This window comes from Branchiostoma floridae, chromosome 8 (genome assembly GCF_000003815.2).
Source record: "Branchiostoma floridae strain S238N-H82 chromosome 8, Bfl_VNyyK, whole genome shotgun sequence".
NCBI lineage: Eukaryota > Metazoa > Chordata > Leptocardii > Amphioxiformes > Branchiostomatidae > Branchiostoma > Branchiostoma floridae.
The window spans coordinates 15,927,186-15,941,766 of record NC_049986.1 but is presented as its reverse complement, the minus strand read 5'-3'; the positions used below and the strand labels follow the sequence as shown (position 1 = coordinate 15,941,766).

The following is a 14,581-nucleotide window of genomic DNA, read 5'->3' as shown; positions in this document are numbered from 1 at the left end:
TTTAGGCTATTGAGAAGGCTTCGGTCATCATTTTTTTAGGCCCATATCTACGATAATCGCAGCAGTCACTTAACTTCTCGTCAGCAGTTTGACGTAACAATATTTCGGGTCAAAGATTGCACAGACCAACGTAAAAACTTCATACGGTCATAGACGACAAACTTTACTCAGCTCAACAGTACTTAAAATATTGTCCTGGTTGCCATCCGAAGTTGAAGCGCTTGTTTATAGCGCTAGTATCGCTGTTAGCAGCCGTGCCACTTTTGTTGACGGTCTCCCTGCGTCGCCGCCTCGCCGTTAGAGTTTAGACGATATTCCCACGGACATGTTTCAAGAAAATACCCGGTAAAAACCGCTGTTCCGCGTCAGATTCCATTCTTTAAAACATGTGGGACTCCGTGTTACAGTCTAATAAATATTTTGTAGAAGCACCGCTGTGGGAAAGAAAGTCCAAGGAATGTAATATTACGTTGAAGTTCGCTGTAAACTTCCACACGGCACATGACTGAAACTGTAAACAACAGCCGCGTTTGATTGATAGCCGGCGGCCCTTTGATCAAATCGGAAAGGTGCCGATACTGCCCTGGCGGTTTGTGGGCGGGGCCACAAGGGGAGGCTTGTCGGCGAAACTATTAAACGCCCGGGTTTTACATACAAACTTACGATGGTTTGTATCTTGCGAATGCCGATACAAAGAGCTTCAAATTTAGAACAGGAATTTTGGGAAAGCGACCCGCTCTTGCTCCAGAATTATGTCGGAAAGAATTGATTCTATTTCCAGCGCTGAAGTAAAAATTACGCAACTATCAGTAACAGCCTATGTTGGTCAACCCAGCTCCCCAAATAAGGGCATTTCCCTTGGAACTGGCTGTTCCGGGGAGATATCCCACCCCACTGATCACTCGCAGCACACGCGCTACTCATTTTATTTTATTTTTTTGGCACGAACGCAGGGCGGCACACGCAAAATTTAGAACAGGAAACTTTGGAACGCGACCCGTTCTTGCTCTAGAAATGTGTCAGAAATAATTGATTCTATTTTCCGTACTGAAAAAGAAAGACGCAACTGCTAGTAACAGCCTTTGTTTATCAACGCCGCTGTTCCGGCTGTTCCGGGGAGAAATCCCACCCCGCTAATCACGTGCGGGCAAGGCCCTCTCGCGTCTGTGTTTACATTTCCGCGCGCGGGAACGCAAGGGTGGGAGGGGCTGCGAAACAGCGGTACGGCGGGTCGGTGCTGTAAAACACCTCACTTCGAGCTGATAACTTCCTGAAACAGCGAAGGCGCGTGCTTGGCGCGTGCCTATGTATTTTTACTACGATATTTTTCTTTTATTCCCCATTTTTTTGCCGCTACGCTGGATGAAAAAGCAGCGTAGCGGGCTTTTTACAGCGTCATTTTTCCAGCCCACAGCGTATCGGCCCGCTATGCTGAAAAGGCCTGGTGAGAACACTGCTGGACTGGATGATAATTTTCGTATCACACAGGCTTCCATCGATTAGATAGAACACACTCCATGTCCACCGTTGCATTAGTGAACGTAGTTCTTTTGTTCGAATTTTTATCGACTCAAAGAATGAAGTTGTTGCTGCAGGTTGAAACAATGTGTCAAATTTCATTCTTTTATGAGTTGTTTTGCAATTAAATACTTGATTCCGACCATAGGCCTCAGCCCTCCCACGGGTCAGATCACACAAAAGGCCGGCGATCATACCTGTGCTAGGGCTGGTACCTCTGGTGATACGGAATACACTGTGTTGTACCCTGTAGCCGTAGGTACTTTCAGGTCTGCCTTTCTGGCAGTTTTAACTAAGTGTGCTATCCAAATTTGCCTGTCTAAAAACTGTAGGGAAACTTAAGGAGGCCAACGTTTACCCTGGTTCATTAGGGCAATGCAATAGACATGGCTTGAGTCTTGTCATCAGGCTGGCTGGATCAAAGTCTCACAGAAGAGGAATGGCAGACTGTTCCTCAGGGTAGGTAGTGTGTCAAGAATCAGTTACACTTGTAGATGTGAATGATAAAATGCATTTTTGTGGCTAAGGTTTGGCCAAGGGACCATGCTTTGTTTCGAACAAGTGGAGTAGTAGTACAGAAAGCATTGAAAGGGGTAATCGCTTATGGCAATGAAAGATGATTGGTAATGAAAGGTAATTGCTAATGACAGTGGAAACCCTCTCTGGAAATAATAAAACTTTGGCCCCCCAATGGCTTTCAATGGTACTGCAGCAGAACTTAATCTTTTGATATCTTATGTTCTTGACACGATATATGGTGACGATTTTTGGATGGAAGGTAGGTCTTGCATTGGAAGGTCAGTCACATAGGTTTGAGCCGACTAGCAACTTGCTCTAGAACTGCAGGAGCACTTTTAGATACATTTTTGAAAGAGGTAAGTCCTCTCTCTGTCTTAGAAATATGGTGAATATGATACATGTTGTACACCACTGGAAATTTTTTCTTGGAAACCATGAACATAACCACATGCCTTAATCTGTAAAGTGTTGCTGGAGGACATCGAGCCTTGTGATGTCATAGCAAATTATGCTGAGATTTATTCAGTTTTGCACAGGTGGGCGAGTATGAAGGACATGCATGTACGCTGTGGGTGTAGACTGTAGGATGGTGGAACACAGCAGGAATCCTAATTAGACAGAAGAAAGGCTTGTAGTGCAATATTTGATCTATTGAGTGTTCCACATGCCTTATGTTTAATGTCTACAGGTAGCTTAACAGCTCGATTGATTCAGCAACGAGCAAACAGCCAAGCTATCCATATTCATTGATCATTTATTACTCAGCAAAGGGAGCCAGGCCCATATATGGTCAGGTTTTGTGATGATGCCTTGACATTTTAGCACATTGCCCCAGATACATATGCATGAAGGACGGCACAGATGTGACCTTGGGGTCCTCGGATACATTTCAAATCAAACTGACGAAAATTCCAACGAAACACGAATCCTGTTATGTCATCCATTGGTGAATGAATGACTTATAACTTTTCCTTATAGTAAAAATATGTGGTTTTTAGTGTGTAAGTTTTTATGATTGAGCAAGAGAAAATCCACAAAGGGGTATACCCACTGTGCCATATATGCAGCTTTTAACGATGGTGGTGTCCCAGATACATATTCATGACCTTGTCTGAAGGACGTGGCCTTGCTATTTCTGTGACCTTCATGGAGCCTGGGCTGCTGAGACGGAATCCAGTAGGTGGGGAATAACTGCCGTTGTCTTTGTTCTGTAATTCTGTAAATTCTGATCAATTAGCCTCCTACTATACATGTAGATAGGGGTCTTGCTAAATGAGGTTTTATGGTTTTATGTGATTTGTCTTGATTTTCCAATTTGCATCCAGAATGTCAATAATGTTATCATGGTGGCTAGCAGATTTTGACTTCAATGCCACTGTTATTTGACCTTGAGTCAAAGACATATGTCTCCTTGTTTTGCCTGGAATCTTATTTTTTTTAGCATTAGGAATATTAGCCTAGGAAGGATTTGTTTCATTTACGTACTGCCTGTCTGATTGTTTGTCCATGAATTTTCTCTCTTATTGGCATTTGTTATTTCCCTGTCTTGCACAGAAGATCCTGAAAATTGGGTACTAGATATAAATGTAACTAACCAGATTCTGTTGTATCTACTAACATGTACATGTGTGTCACTCAAGTGTGATTGTAATTATGGATATTTGGTGGATACAATTTTTTTTGAAGGGGAAAATGTGAGAGAATTGGGCAGATGCACGCACAGGTGTTACCATTGATAAGCGTTCTAGGAGGAGGATTTGCTTGAATGTGTTTTTCGTTGTTTGTCTTCCATTCACTATGATTCAGGACCTTCGGCCAACTGTTTAGTAGTTGCTGTGAATCACTGACATTTGACATTGCTGAATGTAGGTCAGTAGCTGGTAAAACTGGATTGATAGGTCAGCCTGTGCTTCAGGGTGTGCGTTTTATGAGGCATACCAAAAATGTACCACAGTCAATCAAAGTGGGTGGGAATGCCCCCTTTTCTGTCTGTTTTTAGATTTCCGTAATTTGAAGGGAAAGCTTCTTTATTCCTGTTATTGAGTTTACTGAAGAAACTACCCCTTACCGTGTAATTAAGATCCATAGAGAAATAGCGTTTCATTATTTTGTGTAGAAAATTAAAGCTCAATGGTTGGGGAATCTACTAGATTTAGAGCAAATCATTGTCAGGAACCCCAATTCAGGCCCCCTCAAATCGGTGAAGGTCTGAAAGGGACGCTCTCAAACGGTGTTTTAAAAACCTTCTTCACACACGGCCTCTGCAAATCTGCATATCATTAACAGACATCTGTACATGTTCCCCCTGACATAAATAACATAGGATATAGGAGAATTCTTTTTACACAACCAGCAGGTACTTACAAATGCTCTCAGACACCTTTGTCAGAGCTTCTAACTGGAATTCTGCTTCTCACCGCTATATACATGTATAGCCAAAGTAGGTGGCGCTTTTGCGGTGAGAAAACAATCCCAAACGTGGCTAAGCTTGTATCCCCCCTCGTCCCGGTTCATCACTGGGGTTGACTAAGCAATGTTATGTAATGTAAGCAATGTAAGTACCTGCTGGTTGTGTAAAAAGAATTCTCCACCTGTATATCCTATATCCTACCAGCCCGATAAATAAATGTTGTGGAGTCCTATTATTAAGAATACTGGAACTGTAGGATATATTAATTCTTAATCTTCTTCTTTATTACATTTATCTCCAAAATTGACTCCTAATTTTCATTGTGTGCATCTCTTTTTAAGTTACCTGCATACCAAATATCATGGAAATCCGGTGTTCCTTTACTCAGTCATCCTCCAAAAATGCCATTGTACATTTGCAGTTCAAGTGAAACACCGAAAACTGCTTTTAGGGCCCAAACCTAAAGCACTCCTTCCTTATATAAAAAGCTATCTGCAACGAAAACATTAACATCATGGCATCATGTTTAGTACAAAAATATAAAAACCAGAAGTTCTGCTGCAGTACCAAGGTCATACACCAGGGGGCCTAAAATTGGCTTTGACCTTTGTATTCCCAATAGCACCTTCCCACAAACCAAATATTATTACAATCCACCTGGAGGTTTTTAAGTTATGCTGACCACAACTACATGGAAACATACATCATCATCATCGTTCGGCTGCAGCGCAGGTGACTGCAAGCTTTCTCCAGTTCCGCCTATCGGCAGCGAGCTGGCGAAGCTGCCTGGGGGTGATCTGGCCGTGATGGTCTCCCATTAGCCGTTGGACGTACTGTAGATAAGTAGTAGGTTGGCGTCCCCGTCTACGTCTGCCATGAGGAGGGACGTAAAGTGCATACATACACACGCACACATATACACACTCACAGATACGCCCAAAACACATTTCCTCCATTTTTCATGGAGGTAAAAAGTTTCACTTAGAAAAGTCTTCTTGTAAGTCTTACAGTGGCCATAAACGGCTAGTGTGCCTCGACTATAAAACATATTACGATTCCTTGTAGACAGGAGTCATTTCCCTGTACGCCGGCAGTAGAAACACTTTCAGCAGCTTCTGTTAACACTTTCTTTTACATCGTGTTGTTGCAGGAGGTCCTGTGATTGCCACTCAGAACCATCGTAATTGCCAGTCGGAGTAGTGCAGTTTGAAATTGTGTGGGTAATTTGAGCACGTCGTGACAGTTCAACAGGCAGTCATTCAACTGTCTGCTGGGCCAACTTTGACTCTGGTAAGTGTCATTTCCACTCTGATTGCACGTATACGAAGCATGCACAATTCCAACACTTGGATCACTGTAGGAAGCCCAATTAGAAAAAAAATTTGAGCTGGCTAGAGCCCTGTTCTGAGGATTCTGAGCCATTAAGATTCGAAGCCAAAAGATGCTCAATTACGAAAAAAGATATTGTGAAGTACAAAGTTTGATGATTAGGCAAAATATCCCTCCTCCACTTATTAACCCCTTGGATTTCTATTAGTTGAATACCCCCTTTATAGATTCATATTCATTGCTTCAAGTACAGACTTGAAGGTAGAGAAAGTGCCAGTTTGACAGTTTGTATCAGTACTCACCTTTAGGTGTGGCCAAATAGGTAAAATTTCTGGCCACCTTTTTTGTAGCCAGAGTACTATCCTCTGTAGTGACCACTGGCTCAATGCTTTCGCTTGCTAACCATGGACGTAGTTACATGTAGCAAGCAATGTAGTTAGCAAGAGAAAGTATTGAGCCAGTGGTCACTATGGAGGATGGTACTCAGACTACCTTTTTTGTGGTTTGTATTTAAAATTTGTGCTTGGGTTGGAATGGTAAGACTGTGAGGTCCAACATTTCAGATTCAGATTCAGCTTTATTCCTGGATGACTTGGCATGTATATACACATGAAATACGTCATCAGTCACAGAATCAACTTTAAAACATTAATACATTTACAACATTTAAAATTAGACAGCAATCGGATTAAGAAAATATACATGACAGAATCAACATTCTTTACCGATCATCTAGCACTTTCGTACAGCAATCGTACAGAGCGGGGTGCAAATGACATCTCATGTCGCTTCGTTTTACTTCTAGATGCCCTGTATCGGGCTTCCCGACGAAGACTGTATGAACTGTCCTGAGGTGAAGTAAAGAACTCCCTCAGCGGAGAGCTACTGTCCCGCAGTATGTCTTGTAGAGTCTTCAGCGTCGCTGCGTCCCGTCTGTCTGATAGTGAGGGCAGAGAGTCAGATGGGATACCAATGATTCTAAGACAGCGCCTCTGCATGGCTTCTAGCTTGTCTGACAGGTGTTTCGGCAGTCCTCCCCACGCCGGACTGGCATACTCCAGTAAGGGGCGTAGGAATGTTAGGTAAATCTGGAGCAAGACATCAGTAGGGAGACCAGCCTTCTTTGCTGCTGCAAGGTAATACACACGTGGACGGGACTTCGTCAACATGAAATGAACGTGTTCATCCCAGGTAAGGTTGGCAGTGATGTGTACTCCAAGTAGTTTGAAAGACGTAGTCCTCTGAATCACATGTCCGGATATTGTCGGATGAGGAGGGACAGGAATGTTTACCTCCTTCCTTGCGCTGATAACCATGTCCATTGTCTTTTTCCCGTTTACCTTGAGAGAGTAGTCCTCCCCCCATTCAACAATGGAGTCAAGTGCCTTCTGCGTTTGACCGGGAAGTGACGCCATTAGCATTTCAGAGGTTGTCAGATCGTCCGCATATTTGACAGGAACAATGGGCCTTGGCAACCTTGCATCCAAGGTATTTATACAGATGACGAAAAGTGTTGGTGATAGAATACCACCCTGTGGAACACCCGCGAGGACGTCGTGGGACTTAGATACACAGGGACCCCACTTTACCTTCTGTGTACGTCCTTCCAGATAGCTGCTGATGCTCATCCATAAGGACCGCCTGATACCCATGTCAGCTAGGCACATGAGCAGTTGACTATGACTGATGGTATCAAATGCACGGGAAAAATCAACGAACACAGCATGAACGTCCAACTTCGGGTTACTGTTTAACGCTTCGTGCCACGTTTGGAGGATGTGTATCAACGCAGTAACCGTAGATCTTCTTGACAGGAAGCCATGTTGAGACGGTGCGAGGCTACTGGTAGTGTCCTGTAGCAAAGCATCACGGAGCAGCCCTTCATACACTTTCCCGACGCAGCTGACTAACGAAATTTGTCGGTATTCCGATGGGAACTGTGGTCGTTGTTTCTTAGGCACTGCCGTGACTACAGCCTCTTTCCATTGCTGCGGAAAGGCGGAGTTCTGAAGACAAGAATTGAAGACGTCACATAAAACAGGACCAAGTTCTTCATGATACTGCTTTAGTAACCAGGAAGGAATGAGGTCTGGCCCAGCGGCTTTCCTCCCATTGAGTCTGCGCAGTCTGGCCTTAACCTGACCAATACTGAACGGTGTGGGTGTATCATGCGAGAGCTTGTGCTCGACATCAGCCAGCGTTGGAACAGTACGGGACACTTCACTCCACACAGACCCGAAATGCTCTGCAAGCATGTCACATTCATTTTGTGTCACGGTGATGTTAGGATTGGAGACATCCTCCTTAACAGAGTCCTTTCCCATAAGGGACTTGATGGACTTGAACCAGTGTCTTGGGCTGGAGTGCCTCAAGTTAGCTACTTCTCTTTCATAGTACTCCCGTTTTGCTTTCTTGATATGCTTGGCCACAGAATTCCTTAACTTGGAGTACAGAGCAACGTTTCCGGAGCGGAATGCCTGTTGTCTCTCTGCAAGCAACTCCTTAATCCTCACAGTCATCCATGGTTTATCAGCGGTGGAAATCTTGACTTTCTTAACAGGTACAGCTTTGTCAAGTAGTCCTTTTAGCATGGTTGTCAGAACTGCCACCTTTCTGGAAGGCTCTGTGGTCTGGAAGACAGGTGCAAAATCAGTTGTGTTCATCAGTAACCCTAACCTCCTCATCGCTTCAGGATTACACTGCCTCCGCGTGATGTGCTTGGGACGCGTGTATGGCCATGAACCAGCAGGCAGTAGAATGGACTGGTGATCTGAGGTACCAATCGGCGGAAGATGAACAGGTGCAGGGTACAAACACTTAATGTTAGTGTAAATAGAGTCAAGCTGGTTAACACCTCTAGTGGCTTGGGTGACTACTTGTTTCAAGCTGAACCTCGAGCACAGGGATTGGCATTTATACCTGTTGGTGTCTCCAAGGATCACTATACCTGATTGTGCGAAGTTGCGCTCGATGTGATCGAGACAGTGTCCTAGGTATTCCGAGACCTCAGTGTCTGGCCTGGATGAGTCTGATGACTTCGGTGGGATATAGAGAGTACCGACGATCAGAGAGTTCAAACCACGGGGGAGACGACTTGGCCTTACCCACATCCATAATGCTTCATGGTCATCGTGATCCAGTTCCGCTAGTCGCTTACACTGGAGCTCAGAACGAATGTACATAGCCACCCCGCCGCCTCGACGTGCTGCCCGGTCCCTTCTGTAAACATCGTATCCTGGTAACGCAATTACCGCGTCAGGAATGTCTTCCTTCAGCCATGTTTCCGTGACTGCCACAATACTCGCGTTATTCATACAGGACACGGTGTGGAGCTCATCAGTCTTGTGGCGCAGAGCACGAACATTTGTGAGCAGAAATCCAGGAAGACATGGTTTTGGCTTAGCCGGGTGAGTTAAAGGAATTCGAGTCAGGACAGGGCATTTCACATCAGAGCATTCCACAGTCGGCACATGAGATTTGCATAACAGAGAAGATGGCCTGTTCCCAACAACAGTTTCAATTTTCCTTATGCGATGTATTCCGCCTTTACTGCCTCTAGGCCTACCCAGTGACTTGAGAATGCCTACCTCCCTCAGTGTTGCCTTCTCTTGGGGCAGCAGGGGCTTAGTTGCAGTCCGGCAGGCACGTAGAAAGAGAGCGCTGTAGGTCCTGAGCGACGCCATGATGATTCGTCGTGAACAGTTCACAGAAAAGGTCCGAGGAATCACCACAAAAACAGCCTGTCGCACGTAAAAGTCAATCCAAACAAGTTGCCAGCATCTTCAGCAGTACTTTACACGCTTGTGTGGTCATAAAGTAACTTAAAACACATAAGCAAACAACTAAAAATCATCAAGTTAGGGGACACGAAAGAAATCGTGGCAGCCCCTAAAAGCGCCACATGAATGGTCAAAATGGTTGCAACCTAAGTGTATAACTCATGGTATGAGATGAAGAATGAATTGTAAAAAAATTAGTTTTCATTTGATGTTATGATGACAGATTTTGAAATACAAATGTACATGATTGTTCATGAAGCTAAGTTATCACATTCAGGGATCGAAATACTTTTTTTTGCTACATGCAAAATTGCAAGTTGGCAAAAATTTTACGTGCAATTTGAAAAATTTACATGCAAAATACAACTAGTCTATACTGCAATGTTCTTGCCAACATCCATCATTCCGTTCTGAGCAGCAACCATTCCGTCACTTTTGACGAACAGAAATCTGCGCATAAAAATATAGACAGAACTTGAAATTTTGGAAAGATATTCACATAATCAACAAGTAAGTTTGCAGCAAAACCGAATTTGATTATTTATAACACCTACTGACGAAAGTTGGCTACAGTAGCTTGTATCAGCAAATTTTCATCACATCTAGTGAAGCTACTGGAGAGAGTTACCGGCAAAAACAAGGAAGGAAAAAGAAAGATGTCCATTTGTCGTTCTGTCTAAGTGTAGGGTGTCTAATTCCTCAGTATTTTGTATAAGCCATGTATTTTCTACATGCAAGATTGCAAGTTCAGAACATTTTTACATGCAAATCTCAAAAATTATGTGCAAATTGCAAGTTAAGTATGTGTATTTCGAACCCTGACATTGCAGTCCTGCTCCTATACTGTGTGGTAGTCGTGGTAGATAAGTTGATAACTGAGTTGCATATGATATTAATATTTTATATTTCTTGAAAGGCGTTTTGATTTATTGCTGTAGCCTTTTAGGGCTGACCTTGTCTAAACAATGGGAGTTTTTTTTTCTTTGAGCTATGAACAAAAAGCTTGTGCAATGTCAATTTGTTGCAATTTTTGCAAAGTGTTTTTTGCACTTAAGGTGACAGGAAAATATGAAGGTGTCTTGTTCCGTGTGCAAAATGCTATTGTCAGTCTTTACAACTTGATATGGAACAAATTACTATAGGCAACATCAAATTTGATGTTTTCTTCATTTTCCTACTCTGCAAGCAGAGGTTGGTGGGGAAAATTGTGACCTTTTTCTTATATGCCGTCTATTTGCTGATAAAAAGATATGGCATATAAGGAAAAGTTTACGACCTCTGCTTGGAGAGTACATTTACCCACAATACTTGTAAATGTATATGTTTTACAAAAGTAGCACCACAACATTAGTATTGCTTGATTGCTTGGAAGAAACTATGACCATGGGTTGGATTCCAAGCCCTTAAAATGGCTGACGCCTTGGAAGACATGAAAAATTCAAATAGCAGTTCCCATAATGATTGTTAAACCAGCTAGCTCGGCCCTCTTAGTCTTACAGATCAAGTCAGGTTGCCTCCCTAACTCATCCTGTAATGCTGTGAAGGTGGTTTGTGCCTGTCACCAAGTTTACTAACATGCATTACCGTTTAAGTTAGGTGGTCTTGACACTGCAAACATTGCATGGTGACTTTCGTAAGGGACTACAGTGCTGCATGGTGCTACTGCGAACTTAAAACCACCACAAACAGTCCTTTTTCCTGCTATCGCGAAATTAAATCCCCGCCAACTTAAATGCATTTACAGTATATGGGAAACTAACACTTAGTTTGATGCAACAGAAGGAGTTTAATGCAGATGGATGAAAACTGCTTGCACTAAGAGGCTCCGCCATTTTGTCAGCAATTTAATTTTCCTTCGCGTCTAGACGCAGGGTCTCCTTAGGGCTCAACATAGACATGAAAGGTGTCGAAGAAGATTAAACATGCACCCATGAAAGCTTTGGTTTTGTCTGGTTTGCAAAAATGTATGCCTGCGTGAGAGAGCTTTCAAGCTGGCCCCAGACAAAAGCAAAACTAGGAAAACGACAGCAAGCATAAACGATGATGGTGTGATGTTCTTTATTAGAACAGGTGTATGTGTGATATATGAGGATGTGGATGAAGGTTAGACATCCAGGAAATAAGATATGCCAAATAGCAATTACTCAAGCAACTTGGGAAACAGACATTTCAGAAAATACCCTTTGTGTGAAAGTTTGTCTTTCGATAGTCATCTGATTCTGAAAGGTCTGACCGGTATTTGCCATACGATATATGGATATGAATACTGTTAGGTAATATTGACTCTGGATATGTTATCTTGGATGCACTCTTACCATTGTAGCTAACCTTGGTACCATCTGGGTTATGATTTGCTCTCAGTTCACTTCTGCTACTGGTCAGAACGTGCGCTTTCAAACCTTTTGGTGGTGATGTCAGTTAATGAGCGAATTAGGCCTTTAAGGAATGGGTTCTAGAGCACTCGATTGATGACAACAGGCCTCCCACAAGCGGATGGAGGACGTTTTGAGTGTTGGAATACTTGTTCGAGCGAGTGCTTGAATCCATTCCTTTATTCGCTGATGTGTAGGGGCCAATTAGTGCCCTCGTCAAAATTTGGATGATTCTGGACGTTAGAGATGTCAAGGTTCCCAGACAGAATAGCAGAAAGTCCAGTTCACAGGTAGTACTAGTAGTAGGACTAGTGCTGACTGCAGAGTTGTAGCCAGCACCCATCCTTCCGTCATTTGAAGGAATTTTGCAGCTGGGGACGAAAAAAGTTTTGCCCATTCCATTCTCTGACAAACAAAAATTGATATGTAAAGATATGAAATAACTGTCTCCCCTGTGTAATTCTTGACCAAAACAGATGCCATTGAACAGCTTAGTCTACCAGCAAAATTTACGCCTCAAAATGCAGGATTTAGCACTTCAGAAGGTCTAGATTTAGAAATTTTCGAGGGAGCATGCCCTCAGACACGCTTCCTAGGAACACTGGATAAGATTTAAAATCGAGGGGACGGAAAATGATTTCAGCTACAACCCTGGCTGACAGTCTTGGTCACGGTCCATGGAAGACACTACCATTTCACAGGGAGGTGATTGTTTTTGTCTGTTTGTATTTTCAAAGTTTTTCATATACTAGTCATGTTCACAGCAGAGTGACAGAATGCCTGACTACCTGCCTAAGTGCTTAGGCCAGAGACTGGCCCCTTACTTCTCTCCATCAGGGCTCTCCAAGTTGCATGGTCCTTTGTACTTGTTTCCGCAGACTTCCGCACACTCTTTTTTTTTTTAATTCACATTTCTTTAGAGAGGATGAGACGGAAAGCAGACCCTGCTTATCGAGGTCTTCTCCTCATGTACATTCAATGCACACTCATTTCAGTGTCCTTCGTTAATTTTGTTCTAATTATTTGGTCTTTCCAGCGCTTCGGTGGTTTTCCCCAAGGCCTTGGGTTTTGAAACTCCTGGTAGTAGGCTTTGTGGACCAATGTATTGGTGGTCTCCTTATACATGACGGAACCACCTTAGAATGACAGTGACAGAATGTGCAAAGTGATCAGTGCACACGTACATGTATACATTTAAATGTCCGTGTCATGAACTCTTGTTCTGAATTTGGAATGTTCACATGTTTCTTTTTAATGTTACTGTCATTAAGAAGCATTATGTAAGCCTGCATGTGATGATCTTTTGAAGCACAGGTATCCTAGTAAACAGCACTTCATTCACATAATGATGAAAGGGCTTTCTGAGTGAGGATGACACAGGAATGATATCATCTGCAGGGGTGATTCTAAAGTTGGAATCTAGGTAATTTTTCTGGCTTCATTTCAATCTAGTTAATTGTGTTCCTGGCTTCCTGAGAAGACAGCAATTTCTTTTTCTGCAGCTGCATTTGAGGTACATGTAGTTGTCTTATGATATATACATGAAAACAAAGAGGACTCTGAATATGAATTAGTGTAAAAGGGTTTTGTTCCTCTTATGTATGCTACTCAGTCATCTTGAAATGGATGTTCAGAGCTCGGGTAAGATTTGAGACGCTACATTTCGAAATCCTCCCTGGAAGTCTGCGGTCGGATGTGCTCTGGTTATCTTAATGTGGGAGGACAGAGCTAAGCCTTGTTATTACTGCAGAGATCAGCGTTCCCGCCAGACAGGCGTTTGGACGTCTTTGCCGAAGTCCTTTTCTTTGTGGTGTATGCCTTCATCCATGTCTAGGGGCATCCAATATGCTCTTGTTGGAACGTCAGCAGTGTTTGAAAAGTTTAAAAGATCATGCGCAAGTTGTGTAAGAACAATGGATATGGTGCTTGTTTTGAGTTTTAGAGTATATCATAGTATTAGATAGTACTTAGACTTAGACTTAGAAAGTCTTAGGTGGTTATGTAGTCGCCTAGACTCATAACTTTTTCATTTGCCTGTGCAAAAGAACAAGAAATAGTCATGCGTTCAAGTACCAGAGTTATCAACCTGAAATTGAGATGTTCAAAAATTTGTATTCCCCAAAGGAGTATCATGAAGTGGGACTCCAAGTTAATACCAAGTATGTACTGTGGGATCATCCTCATTAGATTGGAAGAAAGCTTGCAAGTTGAGATGAAAAGGTAAGATGAGGTGACAGGTTGTCAAGTGTAATATAACCAGCTGCTGCTACATTGTATGCTGCATGCCTATGAATCTGGTGCATTGTGCCAAAATGCGGTTATCCTGGCTTCATACTAGATACAAAGTTGTACTTTCATACTTACCGGGGGGTATGTACACAATGAATACAGTCTGCCAAGGAGTCTGTCACAAAAGCTGTTAGAGAAGTGCTGTTCACGAGACACACATGTTACTGGAGGATATGTATCATTTGCATGTAATTATAACCATCAGCTTTCAACTCTTCGTGACTTATAATACAGAGCTTGTAGCTGCATTGCATGGCAAGTTGTTGCAAATGGAATTGTGGGTTGAAGATGTTTGAAACCCTGATGTAAAAGGGTAAAGGTGGTCCCATTGCCTTTTTGAGGTCAGACACAGGAGTAGCCTGGTA

At 42.9% G+C, this 14,581-nt stretch overlaps 1 protein-coding gene across 1 annotated transcript in view; it reads left to right on the top strand.

Moving 5' to 3' along the window:
• Nucleotides 1-5,647: 5,647 nt before the first annotated feature.
• LOC118420660 (nuclear hormone receptor FTZ-F1 beta-like) overlaps nucleotides 5,648-14,581 on the top strand; it is a gene marked incomplete at its 5' end in the record, with an annotated part of 72,002 nt that continues 63,068 nt past the window's right edge. Inside the window, 1 exon segment of the mRNA XM_035827543.1 lies at nucleotides 5,648-5,737.